Genomic DNA, 17,846 nt, shown 5'->3' with positions numbered 1-17,846 from the left:
GAGTGGTGAATGAGAAACTTGTGAAGGAATTCAACCAACATCCCTCAGCTGGAATATCAAGGTGAATATCCCTATGATTTATTTACAGGCATGGAGTAAGTGGTTAGAATCCACAGTGAGAAGAGTAAAAGGGTCTAGATAACACTTTCTCTAAGGACTGTTTTGGGAGCTTGTTTTAATGTAGACAAGATACAACTGAGGAAGATACAATTATTTATCCTTAAATATGTTAGAAGTTATTGCAAAGAGGAGAATAAGCCATTTACCAGGTCCACAGGATATTTTGTACTTGCAGATCTTCTTCTATGAGACTCCTTGTGTTTAGCAGGGTCCTGTCTGCTCTGTCATTTAACAAAAATAAAAATGATGACCAGTCCGTCACATGTTTTCAGGACAGTGCCATTGCCACGGAGCTCTTTAGGTACCTACATCATTACCGATATTGATAGTAATAAAGCTGGGTTTCACTATATCATTTAGATTAGTCATATTAAAGCTGTGTTGCAGGGCAAAACATCCATATTTATGCTGTATTTAACTTTCTATTAATAATAAATTCAGGTGAAATAGTTTTGTTATTAATATTGATCACTGTTCCAATTGAAAGCCCAGATGTCAAGGTTTCCTTTAGCATACTCAGTTATATTTAATAGTCCTGTTGATGAGTGAGAGCCTAATGAAGGCTAACAGATGGTCTATTTAATATTGCTGTAGGATTTGAAGCACTTGCCAAAACAGATACACAAAAGGATTTGACAGCCCTGTAGCTGAAAACCTTTAATTACAGCTACTTCAGCTCCAAGGGGTTTCTGTGAGGCTAACACAACAGAGTAGCTTTAGGATAGGTCAGCATGGCAGGGAAAGGCTTTGTGGAGCCAGACAGTGAGTGCTGGTAAAACTATTTGCTGAGCATTAATAAACTGGGCTTGGTACAGACAGCTTGGAAAGAGAAGCCTAGACCAAGAGAGGAAAATAAGTGATGGTGCTCGCAGTGCCTCAGAGAACAGTTTGCCCTTTGTCTAAAATACTGCCTCTTGAAGACTGTCATCATCTGCTGAGCAGGTAGGTGGGAAGAAAGCATGTAGCCAAAGTGGATCTTTAATTATACCTGAGTTATAGCTGGAACTTCACCTTAAAATGATGTGAACTTCAGTCCACTTAATACTCTTAGGGACAGCAAATTACAAGCTAGGGGGCTAAAATTTGCTGAAGTTGTAAAACTCTATCTTGAAGGAGAGCACAAATTTATTCAGGACAAAAGAATACACATAAACCACAGCTATCTATGGTTTTTAAAAACTCTTGTGATTTGTTGATCTGAGTTCAATTGGAAAGAAGGATCTTTCAGGGAGTTTTGATGATTTTCCCCAGCCCTACATGGGACAATTGTCCCCCTGGTTTTCTGGTATAAAATCACATCACTTCCAAAATAAAATAAGGCTTAATTAGTAGTTGCATTCTGATTTGTCTGAATTGATTTCTAGGCAATTGCTTAGAAATTGAATCAATTCCTTTAGAAAGAATAGGGGTTTTTACTGCCTTTACTTTCTCCGGTAGATCTGTCTGTAACTAAAGGTATCGACTCTGAGTGTCAGGAGGAGTTAATCTGGGGAGTTGTTCATATATAATTCCAGGTATCTGATCAGTACTTGTTTTGCACAGTGTTTTCTAGGGAAAAAAAAAAAAAGAAAGAGAAAAGAAAATGCAGCTGTGTGCAGTGTGGATACGTGCACAGAGAGAGATGTAGACAGATTTTGAGACTGTTTATGCAAGGATGGTTTCCCCTCACCACCATGCCCTGTGCTAGACCCAATCACAGACACCATCCCTGTGTTGAGGAGTAAATATTTTCATGAAGATAATGGCAACAACTAAAAAAACCCAAGCAGGTAATGAGATTCCCTAAACCAATCTGCTAACCAAGTTGGGAGACAGAATAGAGAAGCCTGTGCAGATTTCAATGCATATAGAAAAGTAGTGCCACCTGGCTAGTAACAAATTTTGTCAGTCCTCACAGTTTTGAAAGTCAGATTTCATGCTTCAGTGTTGTGAGAACATCTCTGAACCTTTCAAAATCCATTAGCCACGTGACCAATTACCCATGATATGGGTAGAAAGGTCTGCAGGGGACAATCCTTTGCTCTCCACAGCTGGCTGGGATTGTTCCCTTTTCCACATCTTGCCCCGTCCATTGGCGGATTGTGAATTATCTTGTGTAAAAACATCTGCTTCTCATTATTCCAGATAATGTTGAAGCCTGACAGTTTTACTGCCTTGTGCAAGAATCTGCATTTTTGGCGTCATCCAAACAGCAGCTAAAAATGAATAGACACCAAACACTATCTGAAGGAGAGAGTGTACTGGCACCAGGCCCCAGCTACACAGGAAAATGAAGCAAACATAAAAAAACAAGCTAGCATTTACTTTGATCTTGATCCAGCAATTGTTGGAGTAACTGGAAAGGTTCCTGTTGGATTCATTAGGCCTCAAGAGACAAACCACCTCCCCAGTGGGCACAGAAATGGAATGCATCAGCAGCGCAACATCCTAGAAAGCGATACAGTCAGGATAATAGTAACACAGGCTGCCAAATTTGAAGGTAATTGGAAGAGAATCACTAATTACAGTGACTATGAAATCAGACAACTCTTTCATCATTGTATGCAGTTAAACCTGATAAGCAATGGCTAGATGGTGGGGATGTTTTGAAGCTAAATATATTTTTAATGTGAAATGCATCTTCTTTGATGCAGACTTTTTCATTAAATGTTCATCTGTTTAATTATTATTTACTTTGTAGAGAACTTTGGGATTTACTAAGAAGAAAGAGAGTATTGTTCGTTTATTATTTTGTGAGTGACAATGCCAGGGCTAACTCCTAAACTAGTCCATCAGCTGTAACAGAAGACCTCAAGCCAATCTAATATAGTCAATGTTCTTGGAAAAATCAGCTTTGATGAAAATGCATATGCACAAAGGATATTCCATAATTAGAGGAGGTACAAAGCATTGAATGTGCCAGTAAAGTCAATTAAACACTAATTACTATTGGATTCAGATCTGCCATTGCATGATAAATTGCTCAAGTAAAAGCATCTTCACACAGAGGTGCCAAAATCACTCCTGCTGATGTTACAGATGTTTATTCAACTACCCCTCTGATTATGTTTGAGATAAAAATGCAAAACTTTCCCTTGTTGTAGGCAGCAGTGTGAAAAACTCATTAGCTGATATAATCTTTATAGGTAGTTTTCTTTGTGTGGTTACATGACAATCCCTCACTTTCCACATTTCTAGGCTGTGCTAATGATTTCACACCCTCTTTTCTCAGGAGGCAGATCTTTCTGCAATGTGCAGTTGACATATGGTTAGTGTCTAGCCCTTTCCTATCATTCAGGTGATGGAGAGCTTTGGAAACCTCTTGACTTCATATCAATCTCAATGTGCTCCATCAGGAATTCTGCAGATGACTGTGATTCCGCTTTTTAAACATTTCCAGGAAGTTCATCATTCATCGCCACTTTTCTCCTTACCTTTCAGTGTTAACAAGATTCCATATGCTGTTTCCATATGCCATGTGGCTTTCATAAAATCTCAGGCATTAACTTCTCCAAAAACTCAGATACCTTTGTGGTAGTTCTGTTGAACAGCATATTCATCCAAAACATGATGACAAAATGAAAGGCATCCATTCCACTAGCTTTGGTATGCTTTCAAAGGGTCTTTAATGGAGCCCAGTTTCAACCATTTTAAGATGGTGAGAAACCAGTATGATGTCCTAGAACAATTTCTGCTTGAGTTTTTCAGTTTTCCTTCATCCTGTCTCTCTTCATATTAAAACTGTAAAAGCTATACTTTAGATAGAATGGAAAACTGAAGCCAATGTTAGCACATATTTCATTTTTTTCCACCTTTCAGACCTCAGCTGCTTTAAGTACGTTCACTACAGTACCTTCAAATTTCTGTCAACTTACTGAAATGCCCTTAGACATGTCAGTCTGTTCACTGTCTGTTGTGGCTCCATAGTGCAGATGCACGAGAGATGTTTAAATGTCTTTTGAGAGATAAAACCAATGTGCAACTGGTTTCTTGAGTCTAATACCTCAGTCCCTCATCCCCCAGCCTGGTTTTCCATTGCCGTAGCTGAATACAGCACGAGCTCCCCTCTCCAGAGAGACCCCTGACTTTGTCAGTCCATTTCCTTTCTTTTCTCTCTTTTCCTAAACTCTTTAATTTCTTGTGGTCTCCCTTTTCAAAGGAGACTAAGATGATTTGTGAAAGTGGTGATTACAGACTAAGTTATCCAAACTTATATGTTTCTCTGCACCTTTGGCTGAGGGAAAACACCTTATTTTCTCCTAAATACTTTCATTTGCAGCTGATAGTGCTCTTATCCCTCCAGCGTGTGTTGTTTCTGCTCAGTGGTGAGGTGAGGGCTAGAGAAAGGGTCTCTTCAGGATTCCCTCACAAATAACACTTATTACTGCACAACTTGGATGGCATGGAAACACAAATCTTCAAGCACTGCACTAAAGTGAGCAGCCTGAGCCCAGCCACACAAGCAGAAGTGCCTCATTTATTACTTATTTGGATAATTATCACTGCAGTGCAGTAGAAATGATAACTCCATGGGATGAGTGATTTAACTTCAGTGCAAGCCCATTAGTCACAAAGGAACAGGCTGCTCACATCACATCCCACAGTCATCACCAGGACTAATCCTCTACAGCTCATGAGAAGACAGAACAGGAGCATATAAGGGGTTGTCTTCACCACGCTTGATTCTGCAGATGGGGAGACTGAAATTTCTTCACCATGAAGCACAGGTGCTGAAAGTGCCTGAAGACATCTACACATGACACCAGGCGCTTGCTGCTCTGCTTGCTTCCATCCATCCTGTATAAAATGCAACCTGGGCAACACAGACTGTCCCAGAGGGGTGGGAAAAGTAGAAGCTGCAGCTGCAGCTCTTGAAGAAGCCCTGATTTGAAAGATATGATTCTGTGACATTCTCAAAAGGTAGAAATCCAGTCACACTCAGGTAGGTTTCTTTCTCTTTGTATATTAAGAAATAAAACATGCATAGAGCAGAGGTGAGTGAGTCCTCTCCAGAAACAGAAGTACAGCTACAGCGCTTCCAAGATGTCAGGCGCTTCCCATTTCATACCAGATGATACTAGCTAGACATTCTCATTCGTATGCAGGTAGTTTATGTGCACGTAACTATGTCTCTACATCAACAGAGCTAAGACATGGTGAGCAAGCCAGTTTGCCCTGCAGATGTGTTGTCCACACTATACTTTTTCTGGGATTTTATTTATCAGTAACTCTAGTCTTGCCCTTTCTACTGACTGCTTTGCAGCAGCTGGACCATCTTAGGTACTTCTCTGGGGTTCATCTTCTAATTTAAGAGCTCATTTTGTTATTTTTCCCAAGAGGAATCCAGTCTATGCACCACAAGAACACTCCAGAACGTGAACTAAAGCATAGTAGGCAGAGACGGTCAGGAGAGTCACTTCAAAAACTTAGTCATGATCTGAGTTGAAATACTAATGTTGATGGAATACCTAAAACAGAGGCGGTGATGTTCAATTGCAAACAGATCCAGCTGCAAAGCACTGAAGCATTGAAGACAGGAGGTGTGCTTCCTTTAATGCTCACTGCTCTTTCTCACTAAAATTTGAGGTGCAGTGCTTTCAGTAAAGGATTTTTTATTATATTATCATTAGAAGCACTAGGCAAAGGGAAAATTTGTGTTCAAGATGACACTGGAAAAGCTTTATATGAGGACATTTATTGATATTTTTAATTTAGTTTATGATCTTTTTTTACTGTGACTATTAATTATTCTACCTGGAGAGCATTGCTGGTGATTCTCAGGTGTTTGGCCCTCATACCTTGCTTTTAGTCACATTTAAATAAAAAAGTATATAAATTATGTAAATTAAATCTCTTCCTCCTTTTTATCACAGGCAGAGGAACTGTCAGTAATTGTCTATTGTACCGTAATAACATGAGTTGGATTGTTTTCTTATATATGTGTTTCCTACTTTATTTTGAGCCCAATTTAAAAGAAAATGTGAAAGGAAATGAAAGGGCATATATAGAAACCAAATAATTTCTGACTGAAACAAGTAAAATTTTCAGCTTTCAGGTTCTTGAAGGGCTGAGGATTGGAATGGGAAGACTATGGCAATTCTTGGAAGGCAGGAATGGTTTCATGAAAAAACAGAAAAATAATTGTACTTAAGAGAAGGAAAAACAGAATTTGAAATCCTGAAAACAAGGCTTTAAAGCATGAGCTCCAAACCATCAACATTTTATGGAGCACTTCCCACAGTCACTGTCAAATGTATTAGTTGTTAACTCAAATTGTTTACACATTATAAACAATTTAAATTGCTTATAAATTAAAACTGCTTATAAAGTGCTTGCTGCACTTTTAGTTGTGAGAGTATTTATAACATTTAACAAACACTGTAACCTCACATAGTCTGTATATTACTACATTGTTGCTCTCTATATCTGCAAAAACCTTCACTTAATTTTCAAAAGACGTTAAAGCAGGGCAAGAAAAACACTTATAAACTTTAAAACCTTGTTAACACAAAATATATTGAACATCCTACACAGGGAGGAAAATCACTCATAAACCAGACAATGGCATTTACTTTAAAACGCCCTTAAGAGTAAAACAAAAAATTAATAACAATAAAAAAATCTTGTTTTCTGAAAATATTTTCCTTCTATTTAATACCTATGAAAACCACTTTGAAGACTTTCCAACATGTATTCAGATGGCTCCAAATCAAAAGATTGGATTGGTTTTCAGCTTCTTTTAGAAAATCAGACATTTTCTTAAGAAAGCTGAAACTACAAAATGTGGTTTAAAAATGACAATTATCAGTGACTGTGTATTTTGACTCTACAAAAATGTTAAAGGCATGTTCTTTTTTCCCCCACTTTGTTTTTCTCCATTTCTTCTGCTAGTACACTAAATTATTAATGCTGCAGTAGTAAAGTCTATTTAAAATGTGGACTGGCTAACTCTACTTTTAAATTTGTGGTGATCTGCAAAGAAACAGAGATTTTGGCCATGTATTAGTTAATTTACAAAAGTTTTAGTTAAATTACAAAAGTTTTAGCCAAATTACTTCCTACTGGCTGCACAGTTCAGCTCCAGACTCCTTTCTAAGTGTGTATCCTTTGCTCAACTATCAGGAAAGACACTTGTTAAATTACTTTTTGGAATGAAAACAATTATTTTTATCCCCATCATTCCTATGTCAGTAGGACAAGACTAAGAGCAAGCGTTCATCTAAATTAGTCCTTAATCTCTCCAGGGACATCCTATGCCAAGGTCATGATGGCTTATTATGGCTAATGCTTATTACAAAAGAAAGCAAGTGAATAAAGCAAGTGAATAAAGCAAGTGAATACATTTATTGAGAACAGTAGAGAAAATAAGATGTGGCCTACCTTCTGGTTTTGCCTGATGTCGTTTGACAACTGTATCGCACACCATTCACCCTAGTGATACATGATAAACCTCCACCTTTTGCTTCTGTGGCTAAATTCTGTCACCCCCTGAATCATCTCTAATCTCTGCCTTCATTTTGGCCCTGACAGATGCATCTGCTACCTACATCGTTCCCAGTGTTACTACAGCAATCCACTCTCCTCGGAGCTTTTCGCAGTCTAACTCCAGGCCCCTTCCATCACCAGCTAGTTCAAAGTGCTGCAGACAAATCTATCTTTCTTAATTTTTGCCGCTTCCTCAGTGCTCTATTTGAGTGATTTACCTTTCTCACTTGCCACCTCAACCCAGTCATGGACAGCCATGCATGCGCACGCACGCACACACACACAAACACAGAAACACACTCTCTTTGACAAATTTTTCCAGTTTCCCAATGTGCTTTATGCAAATTCAAAACTGTCCCTTCCAAAAGCTGACACCACCAATCACATGCAAGAGTAACCCTTTCTCCAGGCTCAGCAGAGACACAGAGGAACAGAGCTGTCACACATGTATATCCAAGTGCTCCAGTTCCTTTGACCTCCTTTCTCTAGAGTCAAAACCTGTCTCTGCTCTCTGTATTTGTATTTTCTTTTTCAAAAATGGGGGTGTCTAGATTAGCTAATTTTTTCCTCAAAACAAGTCCTCCTCTAAATCTTATAACAAAGCTGGGGTTAATAAGTGAAAACATATAGAGCACAATCATGTGCTTATACAAATAAATAGGAGCAGTGGGGTCCCCCGACTCTGCCAGCAGTGAAGAGACTGAATCTTGATATTCTTCGGCTATATATTCTGGTCTTACCCATGAAATACATTAGGGGGCATCTGAGATACCAAGGTTTTTGTGGTCAATTTACTCTTCAAACACTTAGTTCTCAAAACCAGGGTCAGATCCAAAGCCCACTTAAATCAGGGAGATATTATTAATTACTATAATGGCATTTGAATCAGGAGATAGGGCTAGAGATTACATGGAAGGTCATGCTGTCTGAGGTTTCCAATACAGTGATTGCAATTAAAGTGTCACTATTTAGCACCAGTCACTATGAAACTGCATCTGACCCACCACATTTCCCGTAGGACCTTAGAATAGAAATATATCTGAATTTGGGGAGCTTCAGTACTGCTCTATATTGTTTTAATTCTGCTGCCATTGAAACTGTTGGTAAGATTTCCATTAATTTCAATAGAAAAAGTTAAACTCAATGTAAGAACTACATCATCCATTGTGTCAATGTGGCATTTTATTTCACGTTAACAATAATGGCTAAAAAAGCTTTTAAAAGCAGTTCATCTTGCACTGTTATGAAAATAAAGGAAGACAGTACTGTGAGGTGTAATGCAGAAGAGAAATATGACTTTTACCAGGGTTCAGCTAACCTTTGATCACCTTTAAAAATTAAAGTGATTTTTAGGACTGAAAAATGCTCATAATAAAAGACTTAAAGAGCTTAATCTGCTCATCACAAAAGATCAATAGTTACTTAATTGAAATGTAGAAGTGCCTTCATGGAGAGAAAATATCATGTACTAAAGGACAGTCTATCACAGAAAAGCACAAGAAGAACCATTGGCTTCATGGTAACACCAGGTAAAATCTGCTAGAAAGAAGCCTTCTCTTTTTTGGTTTGGTTTGGGGATTTTTTTCCTCATATAATGTGCAGAATGAGTTTCCCCATTTTAAAGGCTTCAAAGAAGGACTGAAGCTGCTGTTCTAAAACTGACACGATGGTCAAACACAAGTTATCACTCTCACTAACAGACTAGCTGGGAAAGGAAAGGAAAAAGGATTAAATATTTAGTAAAGACTCAGATCAAGTGGTACTCTAAAATATAGATAACTTCTTACTTTGTAGAGAAAAAACTTGCAAATTTTCTGTTTGGTGTTCTCTTAATTTTGTCCCATTCTTGTTGTGTCACTAAAGTATATTGTGAATTTATATTACCAGTAAAATTAAGAATAACCTAATATAAAGCTATAATTTGGATATATTTATTCTGCTACCTCAATAGCTCTTAAATGATTTTTAAAATTTATTTAAAAAAATACATGCTCTTATTTGTTATTCTTCTGCTTTAGTAATACTGCCAGCTGTACTTTCCACTTCACATGAATTCAGGTCTATTCCAATTTTCCACTTCCCTGCCTTTAATCCCAGTGTTACAAATGGAATCCCATGCTACACTAATATCTCTTACTCACTGGCACAGAAGAGATCAATATTTCAAAATGCCATATGTTTTATAGATCAACTGCCTTGTGCATAAGAATCCAATGGCATCTGAACCATTACACAATATTTGTACTTTACACAAGCCAAGGATTGTGCAGCCTGTTTTTGCACACCATATCAGATCCTAAAATGTCTGTACTCATCTGTGAAAGGTTATAGTATTTCTATGAAACTTGACTAGGTTACTCAAATCCTTGATGTCTTCTCATCATAAACCGTTATTCTACCATGTCAAAATAGAAAGGTTAAATGTGAATGTTTTGCCCTTCACAGACATGAGAAGCTCTCAGGAAACTTTTAGCAAGGTTTCACAGCAGTCCAGCAAAGCTTGGCTGAGTACTAGCACTCATGCAATGGAGGTAAAGTCAGTGGCTGAAAGACATAGAGCTGGCATTCATTAGATCACTGGAGTTAATTTTTCCAGCCCTTCGGACTGATTCACCCACAGGTAAAGACTGACAAGTCTGGGACAGAGCACAGGCTCAGCTTGGTATCAAAACTGCAGCTCCAGACCAGCTTTCTTGGGAGTGATATTCTGTTCTGCTCTTTAGGAGGTTTTCCTGGTTTGCTGCCAGATCATCTCTCAGCTCCCCAGCAGCGCTTCTGCTGAATTGCTCCAGGGTTGATAACCCCATAATTTCTAGAGACCAAAGTCCATCATGCAGACAGTCCCAAACCACTGCCTCTGTTGCCTTTCCTAGAAGACTAGAGTGTGATGTCTCTACTCCAACAAGAATAAAAATATACTTTTAAAACCCCCTTTTTTTCCACCAAGACCTTACCCTGTCTACATCTACTTCAAGCAAGCAGGACACTGAGGATGGCAACAAGCAGAGATGAAGTGAGAAAAGCTCCTTTGTTTAAGAGTATTTCTTGGATTTACTTTTGAAATAGTCCAGAACAAAACATGATTTAATACATTTTCTCAATTGAGAGAAAATTAGAGAACAAGTATATATATATTAGATATGCTGCTTAACACATCACTGACATTCAGAGGGATAAAATAGGATAAGAATAGGATAGGAATAGCATAGCATAGCATAGCATAGCATAGCATAGAATAGAATAGAATAGAATAGAATAGAATAGAATAGAATAGAATAGAATAGAATAGAATAGAATAGAAGACAAAAGAACCTTGACTCCTTCCAAGTAATTTTAAACAAATAAATGGTCAAGCAGTGAGAACCAAATTGGGAATTCAATTAGGGTGGTAGCTTCCACTCTGCAGAAAGTTGTGTGGGTTTTTTCCTGCATGTATCATTGTATTTTCATGGTGCTGTTTACATGAAAATTAGTTTAAATAGGAGCCTGAGGCCACGGAGAAGTCTCTGAGCTACTAATCTGGTTTTTAATAATGCTGCTGTATTTCTTTACCATATTATTGCAAATTTGTATAATGAGTAGTTTTCCTCTAAGGAAGTGGCCAAGATTGTAGTACTTGAGGGAAGCTCTTTAAAGGCTATTAAAATGTTGTTATTACAAGTTTTTAATAACAAGTTGGAAGAAGACCTTACCACTGAGGGTCAGTTGGGAACCATATATCAGACTTCAGAATTTACATCCACCTATAATGAGTACAGAGCACATCTGGTCACACAGATTTGAGAGTAGTGTGTCTACGTGAAGTTTTAGATTCAGCCTGGAATGTCTTTGTAAAACCCTTTTCTTCTGCTGTATGCAGCTATATGGAAAAATAGGACCTTGATCTGGCAATAAGAGTCCTTCTCTCCAGAAAGAATTTCTGTCTACAGGAAAAAAAAAGAAAGAAAGCAAGAGGCAAAACCACTGAACATTTCTTACTTAAATAAAGAAATTTGCTAAAGATTTTCTCCCCACCAAAGATACATACTTTAAAATTTCTCCTTCCTTTCTTATTTTTGCAGAAATTTTTGATCTTGGTGGATATCTTTATTTATTCATCTTAATGGCTGACTGATCTAAGCATTACTCCAAATAGTACATAATAATAGTAATTCCAAAGCTCTCCCACTGTATGTTGTTTGTGTAGGGAAGGACATTTCATTTCATACATCATTTACAACTCCCTGTTATAATTCTAGGAAGTCAGAAAGCTTTTAAAATTTAATGAGCAAAAATTTTATGCTTTTGCAACATCCAGAATTAGGATATACCAAGCGGTTGCATGCAGGAGATTTTCTCTTGACACTGGTTTCATTTTCTTTCCACTACACCAATAAGAATTCATCTACTCTGAAGTTAATTAAGCTGAATAGGAAAAAAGACATTTATGTGAATCATCTCCAACATCCCAATCTATTTGAGTATATATTTGTCCTCTAAGATGCTCCCAGCTACTATATTTCATAAACAAATTGCATGTAGAAATTGCAATTTTCTTACCTCTTTAACAAAACGATGGCGCTCTGAAATATCTCTGTATCCTATAGGATAAATTTGCCATCCCACTGAAAAAACCATGCCCTTTTCTATGTGATGCCTTCTCTGGTGGCATTGCACTCTGAGCACATAAATGCTAGGGTATTATACTGGCATAAACTAGTTAATTTATCCTAAAGTGCTTTGGGTCTTTTTTAATTATTTAGCATGTGTGGGCACAGTAATTAATCTTATTTGGATCAAGCATTTCTTAAGTTTGAAATGGGTAAGTTCATGTCAAAGCCCTTCAGTAAGCTTCCCTAACTAAAGAGAGATCAGAAACGGACTGAGGAAGGAATGCATCAGTGAAATGCCACTTCCTTAAGCCTGTCATTTTTGTTTCAGAACATCACACATTGCACAAACACTTGTGGAGTCAATCTTGGAATTTATGGAACCATAAATTTCTTGGACACTCATATCTGCACAGCATGGGGCCAGCCAGCAAATCTGGAGGCACATGAGAACGCAAGGACATAGTGCCAGGAAATACGTGGCCTCCATTTTTAGGAGGCAATTTTTAGGAAACACAAGTAACAGAGCACAGGGTACTGGGTGACTACTGATAGGGACATGGGCTGGCAAGGATTTCAATGCCTTGCCTTATCACTAGCCTGACAAGTGCCTCTGGGAAAACCATCCCTCCTTCCCCATCTGTCGGGAAGACCTAATGCTGACCTCCTTTACAAAGCACTTGGAGATCAATCGATGAGTAATGCTGCAGAAGAGACTCATATTCTCATTCACAAGTGAGAATGAATCACTTGGTTTTCGGAGTTTTAAAAGATCCACTGAGAGAGGAATCAATCATCCTGGATTTAAAACACGGAATCCAGCTTGTCTGGCCGTCACAGCCATGTAGTGAAGCCCTTCAGCATGGTGAAATGAATTTCAACGGATGCGCTCCATCATGCAATTCCCATTTTTGAGTTTGCAGCAGCAGGGAGAGGAGGAGGGAAGCACCGAGGGGTGAGCTGTTTTCATTCTGCCTTTCTTTTAATGACACACAACATCTGCCATGACACCCTGCTCAGTGCCAAGGATTCTTCACATTTAGAGCACAATCAAAATGCCCTGCCTGACAAATGGTGGCAAAAAATCCAGTGAGAAGTTCACTTGTTGTCATCGTCTGGGACTGTAGGACTGTTTCTGACTGCGCCCTTGACTACTGTCCTCTCTTCTCTGAAAAAACACTGGAGACCTGGCACATGCTCCAAAAAAGTTTCTTGCAAGCATTATTCCCAGCCCTGACTCAAAGCACAGGGACACCTCCTTGCTCAGCCCATCTGTGCCCTTGAGGATGCAGTCAGCTTTTCATCTTTGCTGTGGAAAAAGTTACTTTCTTTTATTTATTTTCCACCAAGATTGTTTGGATCATGTTCAGGGTTTCAAATGACACTTGCTCAAAAAGACTACAGCAGTGATTGAAGCAACCAATTAGTGTTCTATTCTGTCTGGAAATTATTTGTCTATTTTATGCTCAAAACTCTACCTCTTTGAAGCGATAATGCTATATTTGAAATCATATACATTGGTCAGAACTAAGATATAGGAAAAACATGGCAAGGCCACCTGATTGTGAGTTATAAAAACATAGGGTAAGTGGAAAGGCAAAACTTCAGAACATGCACAGTTTTGATATTGCAAATATAATTTGTTACATATCAAAAGTCCTTCCTGAAAGAAAACAAAAAAAAAATCCTAAAAAAATTTTAAGAACTTAAATTACATATATTTTCTAAATATAATAATCACTGATTACATAATTTTAGAAAATAGGCTTCTAAAAACTTTAAACATGAAAAAATATATAGGAGAGTCCTCTTTTAAATAACTATTTTGAGTTACTAGAATTGAATATGAAAAATGAAATAATCTTTTCCAACCGGTGTAAAAAGAAACATTTTGGCCTTATTCAAATATTAAAGAGAAAAATACCATTATTTTGTCAAGTTGACACACTTCAATGAGCCAATTGACTTTTTCCAGAAGGAGTTTCAGCTTCACAATTTATACAGTGCACTCTTCTGGATTACCTTTTCCTTTTTTCTTCCATTGTATGAAACGTATAATTAAAAAAACCCTGTACTTGGTTTTCATCGCCTTCCATAGTAGCAGAGCCCTGTGCTTGTTAATTAACTGTAAACCAAATCAGCTCTCATTCAGGTGCAGTTAAACCTCACCCCCATGCACTGCTCTTTGCAGAAGCACCGTCACTGCCTCCATAAAGTACCCTTACAGTCTGATCCTGGGCACAGCAAAGGAGCTCCCTGTCACTCGCTATTGTTGACTTCTGGCACCTCTCCTCACAGGTTTGTTCAGAGCTTGTGCAGGGGTAGAGGCAGAGCATGAGCAGACTGAGAAATCTCCAGCTGAAGTTACATCTTCCCAGATCACCATGAATGACAACAGTTCTGTACCCACTGATTTATCTTGCTTTGAACAACTGCTACAATCTCTGCCCTAGCTAAGGTGAATGAGAAGTGAGCTAAAGAGATTTGCTTTTTTTTTTTTTCCTGTTTGTTTGATTTCCTCAGTAAATAGCAAATTCATTGAGAAGATTTACTTTGAATAAAAAGGTGTGACCCCTTGAGTCCATTTCACTGCCTGTAGGACAACAGAAATGGCTTCAAGGAAGATTCAGGTGATTAATGGTGACATTTTCAAAATGAAATACATCAACTTGTCATTCTAAACCATCTGGTTTTGTTTTGATATCTACTTCTTTTTAAAAGGTTAAGTCTTCTTAAATGCATGCCTAATATATTTTCATGTTTGTCTTTAAATTTCCTACTTAACATCTGCTCCAAAATTTATTTTGTAAAAAAGGAATAACAAAATATTTTCCTTTCTCCAAAAGTCAAATTTTTGTTACAAGATATCTTTTTTTTGTTAAACAACATCTTTTGGCTTGCTTTCATTAAGCAATGCAGTATATTCTGTTATTTTCACGTCTCTAGGTATTTCTGTACTTCTCCCCAACTCCTTTGCAGCAGAAGTCAGCTAGCCGCAGGGTCACAAGCCCTTTGATATCACTGATGGTGCTTTGGTGCAAGAAAAGAGGCTCAGATCCAACATTAATACTGCGCTTCTGTTGAAAAGTTGATCCAAGTCACTAGGAATGGCAGAAATACTCCAGAAGCAACAGTCTACACACAGTATACACACAGCCTTATGCATTTTCTGAAGGATGTTTGTTTCTTTTCCTCTGAAAGGATAACACTTAAAATGCTGTGGTTCGTTTATTCTCATGTCCTTTAGGCAGCATCGGTTCCTTACAGACAATTTAAATTTTTTTCACACTCCAGAAATACCATAGGCAGCAGCAAGTTAGATAAGTCATTCTTAAAGCTATTAGTTGATAATGATGATAGCTTCAGTTCATCTGAAAAATTATTGCTCATAAAATTACTGTATCATAAGCAAACTGCACCTTTTACTGATTTGTTTATCCTTGCAACACTTTCAGCTTGGATAACACTTTTTTTTTATTAATATTGCTATTATTTATTTCCCCCATCAGTTCCATAAGATCTCTCATAAAATATACCTTATACTTGCCAGCATTAAGAGAATTACTAAATTCCAATACAGCTGAAGTTGGAACTCTCTAGTATTGTTACAGGGAGCGAGAGGAAGCAGAAAGAAACCCTCAAAGCCCAATTTGGATGTGTTTGGATATTTCTCACAGCCCAAGCAATGAGCAAAATTAAAAAACTCAAATCATCATCATACAGCAGAACTACTTTAGACTGCATCTCTTGGGGAGGGGATGGAAAAGTCGTAGAGAATTTACAAATTTTGTAAGTTAAGGGGGGAAAACACCATCATGTATTCCATCAAACTGATCTTCAGACCTTCAGTGACTGCAGTCCTGAGGGACACCAGTAGTGCTGGCACATCAGACATCCCAGTATGTCTGTGGGAAGTCAGATAATGGGTACTTATTAAACTCTGCTTGGAAGTCTGAGCTGAGAGCCTTCAAATCGTCCTTGTTCCAGAAATTACCCAACTATGTGATCACACCCTTACAAAGAAATCCTGATATTCCATTGGATTTTGTTAGACTGACCAAAACACTGGTGCTGATATTGCTGCAGCTTCTGTGCACCAGAGCAGTAGTAACCCTCTCCTGAACATATGGACACAGTGAGGAAGAATGACTCTGGTCTGCGTTATTAACCCTCCTCTGAACTTTGCTGGTCCCTACAGAAGCAGGGGACAGGCTCTCCTTCTCGTCATCATTTAACTGTCTGATGAGAAGGTGAAATCCTCAGCTCTTACACATGAAGAAAAGTTCTTGGGTCACCAACCACTTCCCTTTCTGCAGAGCTAAGATTTGTCCTGTAGTTTGGGTTATCTATGTCCTCTCTTTTCTGGGGAAGAAACAAGATGATCACCAACATTAAGTGGCTGGAAAATACTAGAATTGAGTGATTTTTTAAAAAAGCAAGGAGCTTATGCTTATTTTGACTCTTCCAATTTCACACTTCCCCATCAGCTGAGCATAAAAGATTACCTGAACAGTTACAGGAGTATGGTAGACTTTTTTTCTGAATAATAAAAAAAAAAATTTAAAACCTCTTTGGTAAATTCCCAGAGACTGCATTTTTGGTCTGTTTGGGAATCTGCTCTCCTCTTCCTAGTCCTCTTCAGGACTCATATGTGATAACTTGTGCAGCTGAGCCAAGTTTGCATCACTCAGGCCAGGGGAATATGTTTGGCAGTTCACTACTGCCCCAGGCATGAGAGGTTTGAGCAAGATCCTGCCACTTAGTGATGTACCCCAGGTCAGCTGAGCCATCACAAATGTTCAAATGAGTGCTCTTAAGATCTTCTATCGATTTTCAAGCTAGCTCATTTTACCTTAGATTTGTGGCAGGCTTAAGCGTGCACATCCACTCAGTTATGGACAGTTACTATGTCTGAGCCATCATCCAATGTACGCCTACATCCATTCAGCCTTAAAGGCTTGTCATCACTCATTTAGCGGCTGTATCTGCACGTGGGAGACTGGGCTGTAATGGTCTGCTTTCCCTTTGCTACAGTTCGGCACAGAAACGCAAGACATAAACCACATTTTGGGACACGGATCAATACGCATTACTGTATGGCCCATCTCCGTCCCTGATGAGGTAAAAGGCGCAGCACAGTCAGGCAGCTGTAAATTCTCCAGCATCTCATCTGGTGAGAACAAGAGCACCACAATGAGGAGTGGAGGGCAGGACAGCTGCTGTGATCCTCTATCACTTTTCTCATAGATATCACAAAGAAAATATCTTGACCAGCTCTGGGGACTCTCCTTCTAAAAGCCAACCTGAAACACAGCTTGCAATGTGCCCAGAAACTGTCATAAGAGCAGCACTGAAACAGGGAGACTCTTGCAAGTTGTGTATAGCCAATAAGCTGTGGAGACTTGCTTTGCTTTAAACTGTTTGTCTTTTCTATTGCTCTCCAGACTTCTTGTATCCTATGTTTTTCAGGGCTAAGACTATTTTACTGGCCAGAAGCTAGTACAGTCTTACTGGGACTCATTCTGTTCAGGAGGTGTTCAAACAAATAACGTTACCTAATAACAAATAGTTTCAATTAAATAAAAACACGAACAGTATGTCTGTGCAGAAACGGAGTTTCACAAGCTTCCAAGGACAAGATGCTGTGAAAATCCTTTTGTTCCTGTTTCTAAG

The sequence above is a fragment of the Gallinula chloropus genome (genome assembly GCF_964237585.1).
Source record: "Gallinula chloropus genome assembly, chromosome: 5".
NCBI lineage: Eukaryota > Metazoa > Chordata > Aves > Gruiformes > Rallidae > Gallinula > Gallinula chloropus.
This window is presented reverse-complemented; position numbering follows the sequence as displayed.